We start from the raw sequence: 8,652 nt of genomic DNA, 5'->3' as shown, positions 1-8,652 counted from the left end.
CGCGTCTACAATCCCAGTACTTGGGAGGGTGAGACAGAAAGACCATAGGTTTGAGGCCAGCTCGTGGGAACTTCGCTAGACCCTGTCTTTTTTTTTTTTTTTTTAAGAGGTGGTGGTTACTGGAGGTATAGCTCAGAAGTAGAGTGCCCCTGGGCTCAATCTCCAGTATCCCCCCCACAGAATCATAATATCATCATAATAATTGATGGTCTTTATTCTGCCCTCTGCACCCCCTATGTATCAGTTAGCTAGTACTGTGTAACAAGCTGCCCCAAGCTTTATGGCTCAAAGTGTCAACTATTTTTATTCTCATTATGCTGTGGGTTGGTATTTTACACAAGGCACAGCTGGGCAGTTCTAGTGGCTTTCACAGGGCTCTCTTAATGCTCCTGCGGTCAGCGAGGGATCAATAGAAGCTCTGCTTCTGGGCTTGGCTGGCTGGCTGCTGATAGGAGTGAAGGACCAAACGGCTCTCACCAGGCAGGAGCTGTCGGTTTGTTCACCTAGAGGTGTGGTTGGGCTCCGAGAGGCGGCAGACTTAGTGCATCATTATGCAAACTACCTTCTCTTGGCCACTTTAAATTTCCAGTCCAGCCAGCCAGGATTCAAGGGAACAGCCACAGACTTCACTTCGTACAGGGGCTGTGGCAGGGTGCCGCAAATCCTCATTGTAAGACCTCCGGGCTTCAGTGTGCTGAGCTGTGCCCGTCACCTGGCGTGGGTGCTGTGTGACTGGGGAATGGCTGTGTCTGTTCTGTTCCCCCAACCTGGGCACGGGGCTGTCTCTGTGAGTTGGTATCTGTGACTAGGATACCCCCCCAAGTGGAAAACCCAAGCCCAGCAGCGGCCAGGGCGTTGAGCGCCAGGGGCCAAGGTCAGCTGGGCGCGGTCACCTTTGTGGCCAGAGGGACAGACCGGCCGAGGGGTGATGCCCACCGGGCAGTCGTGGTCCCTGGTGCTCCTAGAGGAGAGACAGATGGCTGACCAGCGTGGTGTGTGCAGCTGTGTGCCACATAACCACAGTGCTGTCCACAAACCTCACACAGACCCTGCCACCCATGATGCGTCCCCGTCTTAGCCTGTGCGAGGACACGCTACACGGTTTCCACAGTGATGGAATCACCCACAAACACATTTCTCAACTGCTTAGTGAGATGGCTGTATAAGCACAAGAGTTCCTGGTCAAGGAAACAAGTTTAACTTGAGTCTAAAAGCAGACAGCCATAGCCAGGCGTGATGGCCAGTACTAGGGAGGCTGAGGCAGGAGGACCACAGGTTCATCACCAGCCTCAGCAATGCAGTGAGGCCCTCAGAAACTTGGTGAGATCCGTTTTTTTTTTTTTTTTTTTTTTTTTTTTTTGGTGGTACTGGGGGAGGAACCCAGAGGCTTCTACCTCTGGGCTACACTCCCAGACCTATCATATATATATATATTTTTTTTTTGAAACAGGGTCTTTTAAGCCAGCACGCTGGCTTCGAACCTGCGCGATCCTCCTGTCTCCGCCTCCCAAGCGCAGGGATTAATTACAAGCGTGCGCCACCACGCCCGGCTGAGATCCTGTTTTGTTTTTGTTTTTGTTTTAAAAAGAGACAGAGCCAGGAGTGGTGGTGCACGCTTGTAATCCCCTCGCTTGGGAGGCGGAGACAGGAGGATCGCGCAGGTTCACTGACTTAAGAGACCCTGTTTGCAAATAAAATATAAAATAGGTCTGGGAGTGTATCCCAGAGGTAGAAGGCCCCTGGGTTCCACCCTCAGTACCACACACACACACAAGAGAGAGACAGAGCTGGGTGTGGCGGCGCACCCTTGCAATCTCAGTACTTGGGAGGCTGAGACCGGAGGATACTGATTCTCAGACAGCCTCAGCAACTCAGTGAGACCCTGTTTCAAAATAAAGAATAAAAAATTGGGCAGGGGGTATAGCTTGGAGGTAAATGCTCCTGAGTTCCATCCCCAGTACTGCAAAAAAGAAAAAAAGAAAGAATGAAAAATAGGGCTGGGAGTGCAGGGGTGTAGCTTGGAGGTAGAATGCCCCATCATCCATCATCCCCAGTATCAAAAAAAAAAAAAAAGTAGCTCAATAGTAGACGACCACGCCTGGCTCGGAGCCCACGCTTGGTTTCAATGAAGGAGTGGAGGGAGGGAAGGAGGAAGGGAGGAAGGAAAGGAAAAAAGAAAGCCTGTGTGGTGGGAGGGGGTAGGCCGATCCTGTGGGAGCTTGCAGGACAGCCCAGTTCCCTCCAGAGGGCACTGGGGAGCCGTGGATTCGTTTTGTTTTGGTAATGGTTTTATTGCGTCAGAATTCACATATTATAAATTCACCTATTTATTTTTATTTTACTTTTTGGTACTGGGGATGGAACCCAGGGGTATTCTACCTCTGAACTATACTTCTAGCTCTATTATTTTTATTTTGAAACGGGGTCTAAATTGCGGAGGCTGGCTGCGACAGGAGGCTGGCTGTGAACCTGCAATCCTCCTGTCTCAGTCTCCCAAGTACTGTGATTACAGGCATGTGCCACCACGCCCAGCTAAAATTCGCTTTTTTTTTTTTTTTTTATTCTTTATTTTGAAACCGGGTCTCACTGAGTTGCAGAGGGCCTCACTAAGTAGCTGAGGCTGTCAGCGAATCGCGATCCTCCGGTCTCAGCCTCCCGAATGCTGGGATTAAAGTGTGCGCCACCACGCCCGGCCTACGTTATATACTTTAAATAGGTGAATTTTTAGCCGGGCGTGGTGGCGCACGCTTGTAATCCCCGCGCTTGGGAGGCGGAGACAGGAGGATCGCGCAGGTTTGAAGTCAGCCGCGCTGTTTTAAGAGACGCTGTTCCTAAATAAAAAACATAAAATAGGTCTGGGAGTGTACCCCGGAGGTAGAAGGGTTTCCAGGAACCCCAGTACCACCAATAAATAAATAAATAAATAAATAAATAAATAAATAAATAAACAAATAAACAAATAAACAAATAAACAAATAAACAAATAAATAAATAAAGTATATAACTTGCTGGACATGGTGGTGCATGCCTGCAATCATAGTACTTGAGGCCGAGAAAAGAAGATCGCAGGTTCAGCAATTAGTGAGTCTCATAAATCTAGCGAGACCCTGTTTCCAAATAAGAGATAAAATCGGGCTGGGGCTGTAGTTCAAAAGTAGAATGTCTCTCAATCACTAGTGCCTAAATAAATCCTCAGGAAGGTGCAGAGGGGAAGAATGTCTGGGACGTTTTCAGGGAATGGCACCAGCACAGTGCGCTGTGCCACCTTCTAAGGACTGGGGCCCATGACGGGAGGGTGGGAGGGGGATGGCCGGGCTGGGGGGAGAGGGCGGGATAGTGCTGCGATGGGCAGGGAAGTCACCACAGCCTCCATGGGCGTGGCCCAGCGGAGGTGGGGGCAGAGGCCTGGCAGGGAGGGGGGAAGAGAAAAGGCGTCTCCACGTGCACCCCAGGGTGTAGGTACAAACTTGTGATTTCTGCTGAGGCCTGGAGACAACCCCAGGTGTATTTCACACTGATTGGCAAACTGAATTGTCATGCCCGTGTGGGATGGCAGCCTGCAAAAAAAAAAAAAAAAAAAAAAAAAAATCAGATGAATGAGGGGAAAAATGAAAAAGGATGGGGCTTAGGGACTGACTGAGATGGGTGTGGTGGTACACACCTGTAACCCCAGTATTTGGGAGGCTGAGATTGGAGGATCACAGGTTTGAGGCCAGTCTCAGCGACTGAGACCATTTCAAAATAAAAAATAAAAAGGGATGGGCATGTCACACGGAGGTAGTGTCCCTGGGTTGTCCTGGGTACAAAAAAAAAGAAAAAAAGAAAAAAGAAAAGAAAAGAAAAGGAAAAGAAAAAAAAGACTGATTGGATGCACCAAGTCAGGGAGAAAGAAAAGCCCTGCTCTGTGTGCAGATTTCTGGCTTGGAAAATAGCCCCATTCCTCATTCCTCCATGGTGTCTCAAGAGGCGAGCGAAATTTTGGTTACTTTTCCTCTCCTACTAGTAATAGTTGTAGCACCTAGTACAGGCTGAGGATCCCCAATCCAAAAGTCAAAATGTTCCAAAATCTGAAACTTTTTGAGCACCAACGATGGAGCCACAAATGGAAACTCCCGCACCTGACCTCGTGGGACACGTGGCAGCCCACAACAGGGCGCACGGAAAACATTCTATAAAATTATCCTCAAAACTGGGGTGGAGCTCAGCAGTAGAGCAGTTGCCTGGCGTGCACAAAGCCCCGGGTCCAGTCTCCAGCACTGAAAAAAACTGCCTTCAGGCTATGTGCATGAGGCGTATGTAAACATAAATTAATTTTTTTTCTTTGGTGGTACTGGGGATGGAACCCAGGGGCTTTCTCCCTCCGAGCTACACCCTCAGCCCTATTTTTTAATTCTTGTTTTTTGTGTGTGGTACTGGGGTTCCTGGAAGCCCTTCTACCTCTGGGCTGCACTCCCAGACCTATTTTTATATTTTTATTTGGAAACAGGGTCTCTTAAGCCAGCGAGGCTGGCTTCGAACCTGTGCGATCCTCCTGTCTCTGCCTCCCAAGCGCGGGGATTACAAGCGTGCGCCACCATGTCCGGCTTATTCTTTATTTTGAATTAGGGTCTCACTGAGTTGCAGAGGGCCTCACTAAGTAGCTGAGGCTGTCCGCGAACCGCGATCCTCCTGTCTCAGCCTTCCAACTACTGGGATTACAAGTGTGCGCCACCACGCCCAGCCTAACATGAATGTATTGTATGCTTAGACTTGAGTCTAATTCCTCAATACTTCATTATATATGTGCGAATATCCCCAAATTCAAACTCTACAACACTTCTGGTCTCAGGCATTCTGGCTAAAGGATACTTGCCCTGCATGTGCAAAGTACTCTTCTAAGCACAGAACGGACACATCCAACTCCTGCCCATCTCTGGGGAGAAAGGGGACATGTAAAAGGAGGGCAACAGTGTTCTCCCTGCTACCTCAGCCTTGGGGCTGAGACCCCGCGGGGGCCGACCTCAGGGGCCAGTACGCTGTGGGCTGTGGGCTTGCATTATGGTTGTATAAGATTTGTACACCAAAAAATATGAAACTTTTCTGGAAGAAGTTTAAAATCTGTGTGTGTGTGTGTGTGTGTGTGTGTGTGTGTGTGTGTGTGTTTTACCTGGGAATATAACCCAGGTCTATGTGTATGAGGCATATGTGAAACAAAGTTTTTTTCTTTGGCAGGGGCATTCTCCCTCTGAGCTTGACTCCCAGCCTGATTTTTTTTTTTTTTTAAACAGGATCTCACTAAGTTGCTGAGGGCCTCACAAGTTGTTGAGGCTGGCCACAAACCTGTGATCCTCCCGACTCAGCCTCCCAGGTACTGGGATTATAAGCGTGTGCTGCAGATACCAGCTACAGCCACGCCCTCTCGGCATCTGCATGCTAATTATTCATGTAGTCCATAGGCAATATCTCAATGTGAGAAATAAGCCCCGAGAGAAGGTGTGGTCCCTGGCCAAAAGTATTCTCCACTCTTAGATATTCTTTCATAACTATTATTCTTTTGGTAATGATTCTTTTAACTCTCCACACGAATTGCTCCGGTGGTGTAAGATCAGGACTGTGAGAGAAACTGAGTCCGTGGAAAATAAACTTTCTGGTAAACGTCCTCGTCCTCGGCTTTGTTCAAATGGTAATAAAATTTAGTTAGAATTCAGATGCAGAGCTGGGCGTGGTGGCGCACGCTTGTAATCCCAGCATTTGGGAGGCTGAGACCGGAGGATCTTGGTGGTTCGCGGACAGCCTCAGCTACGTAGTGAGGCCCTCTGCAACTCAGTGAGACCCGGTTTCAAAATAAAGAATAAAAAATAGGGCAGGGGGTGTAGCTCGGAGGTAGAATGCCCCTGAGTTCCATCCCCAGACCCGCAAAAAAAAAAAAAAAAAAAAAGAATTCAGATGCAGTGGCAGCATTCCAGTGAGTAATTACAAATGCAGAACTCCTCCCTATCTTTGACCTTCATTACAATAGAGCCAAGGGCTGAAAGGAATCTTGACCTTTACACCTAGTGATAGCGCTGCCTGGAGACAGGGCGACACCACCTGGTTAATAAGCCTATCATTTGAGGAAAAGTGCTCAGCTGCTAGAGAAGTACATCTGACAACTAAATCTAAAAACTTCAGGTTATTTCTTGGTGTTTACCTGTTAAACTGTGTTATGAGTTTGCTTAAGCTTTCAGACAGCAGATGGTATTGCAGACAAAATCCAGCAGACATTCATTGAAATCCTCTAAATCATAAAGGTACACGGATTTTCCCTATGACAACTATATGAAAGCTGGAATCTCGGACTTCGTCCCCCATTCAGCTCAAGGAGGTTGCTAGATAGAGAAGGACAGTGGACTAAGCCCTAAGGAATAAAAGTTCCGAAAGGGTTAAAGAAAACTCTTAAACACTGGACTCCTCAAGAGATTTTGGGTGTGACTTTTGTTCTTCTGGAATTAGCCCACTAAAAGCCTCTGCAGCTGCAAGGCCAAAGAGGCTGACCCGAGCACAAGACCCACCTGGGGTAATGGGACTGATTTCAATCACAAAGACCTGTGATATCACAGGCCTTACTTTTGTCCTGTTGGGGGGGGGGTTGGTAATCTGCATGTGTATATTTCTATTGTACCTTGGGTGTTTTGCACTTTTTTACTAAAGAATCACTGGGAGATGGGAATATATAAAAAATCTTGTGTCTAGAATAGTGTTCGATTGCACAAGAAGCATTGATCCATGTCAGGTTCTTTCCAGAAGCGCCGCTAATAGGAACTTATAGAAATTTATTTCCTAGAAGGGAAAGAATCTCTGCAGATAAGTGGCTGCAGTATGGGCACCCTATCCTCCCCCAACTTTTCTGAGATCGATCGCGAGTGGACTTGCGCCCCCAACTGAGCAAAAAGTCCGTGGCAGTGTGCCACCACGCCTGGCTGCAAAATTTAAAATCTTAAAAGAAAAAAAATGTGGTGGAGAGCCAGGCATAGTGGCGCAGGTTTGTAATCCCAGCATTTGGGAGGCCGAGACAAGAGAATCATGGTTCATGGACAGCCTCAGCTACTTAGTGAGGCCATTTGCAACTCGGTGAGAGCCTGTTTCAAAATTAAGATTAAAAAAATAGGGCTGGGGTGTAGCTGAGAGGTAGAATGCCCCTGGGTTCCATCCCCAGTACCAAAAAAAAAAAAAAAAAAAAAAAAGTAGAAAGTGGTGGAGAGATACCATAATCATGGCTTGGAAGTGAGTATTGTCAAAACACCAATTCTCCCTAAATAGCTATAGGTTTAAAATAATCCCAATTGAAGCCAGGCTTGGTGGCACAATCTTGTAATCCCAGGATTCGGGAGGCTGAGACAGGAGGATCACGGTTCGCAGCCAGTCTCAGCTACTTAGTGAGGCCTTTGCAACTTAGTGAGACCCTGTTTCAGAATAAAGAATAAAGAATAGGGCAGGGGGTGTGGTGGTCGAATGCCCCTGGGTTCCATCCCCAGACCCACACACACACACAAAAGATAATTCCAATTGACATCCCAGCATGCTTCTGTAGAAATCTACATGCTGATTCTCAAATGTGTGTGGATGGACTGGGGGTTTGACCCAGCAACACAAAAATAATAAGTAATGAAGCTGGGTGTGGCGGTGCGCACAATCCCAGTACTTAGGAGGTTAAGACAGGAGGACCACAGGTTCAAAAACAGCCTCAGCAAGTAGTGAGACTCTCATCAACCTAGTGAAACCTTGCTTCAAAGGAAAAAAAAAAAAAAAGAACAAGCAAAATGTAGGTGGAAATGCATAGGACCTAGATAAGTAAATCTCACTTGCTGAAGCAGCAAGCTGGAGAACTCACTGTCCCTGACGATATCGCGGGGCAGCTTCAGTAAGCAGATCAACATGTTAAATCCTAGAAACAGACCAGAATGGACACAGTCCATCGACAGTCAACAATGCCAAATCAATTCAGTGAGGAATGAAGTATCTTTCAACACACGGTGCTGGAACCACTAGACATGCGTGTGTGGAAACATATACTCACATTGTTAGAAAAATAGGAAGTAGAGAGGAGCACGGGGCTTGAACCCAGGGCAGCACAGCTGAGCTCCACCAGCCCTTTTTAATTTTTTGTTTGAATCAGGGTCTCACTGTGTCACTGAGTCTTGCTATATTGCTGAAGCTGGCCTGAAACCTGTGACCCTCCCATCTCAGCTCTCTACGTACTGGGGTAAAAAGTATGCACCACCACACCCGACTGCAAGTAGGCCTTTTTTAAAAAAAAAAAAAGTAACAAATTTAGACAAATTCATTCTGCAGAGAGAAGAGATGAGTAGAATGAAGAAAGTATGATTTTTCTTTTTCTTTTTTTTTTTTGTGTGGTACTGAGATGGAACCCAGGGCTTTCTACCCCCAGACTATACTCCCAGACCTTTTTTTAAAAATATATTATTTGGTTATTTGGTTATTTATTTATTTATTTATTTATTGGTGTAACAGGGGTGGAACCCAGAGGCTTGCTACCTCCAGGCTATACTCCCAGACCCATTTTATATTTTATTTGGAAACAGGATCTCACTAAGTTGCTGAGAGCCTAACTAGCTGAGGCTGGCTTCAAACCCATGTGATCCTCCTGCCTTAGCCTCCCAAGCGCAGGGATTA

This window comes from Muscardinus avellanarius (genome assembly GCF_963383645.1).
Source record: "Muscardinus avellanarius genome assembly, chromosome: 10".
Taxonomy (NCBI): domain Eukaryota; kingdom Metazoa; phylum Chordata; class Mammalia; order Rodentia; family Gliridae; genus Muscardinus; species Muscardinus avellanarius.
This window is presented reverse-complemented; position numbering follows the sequence as displayed.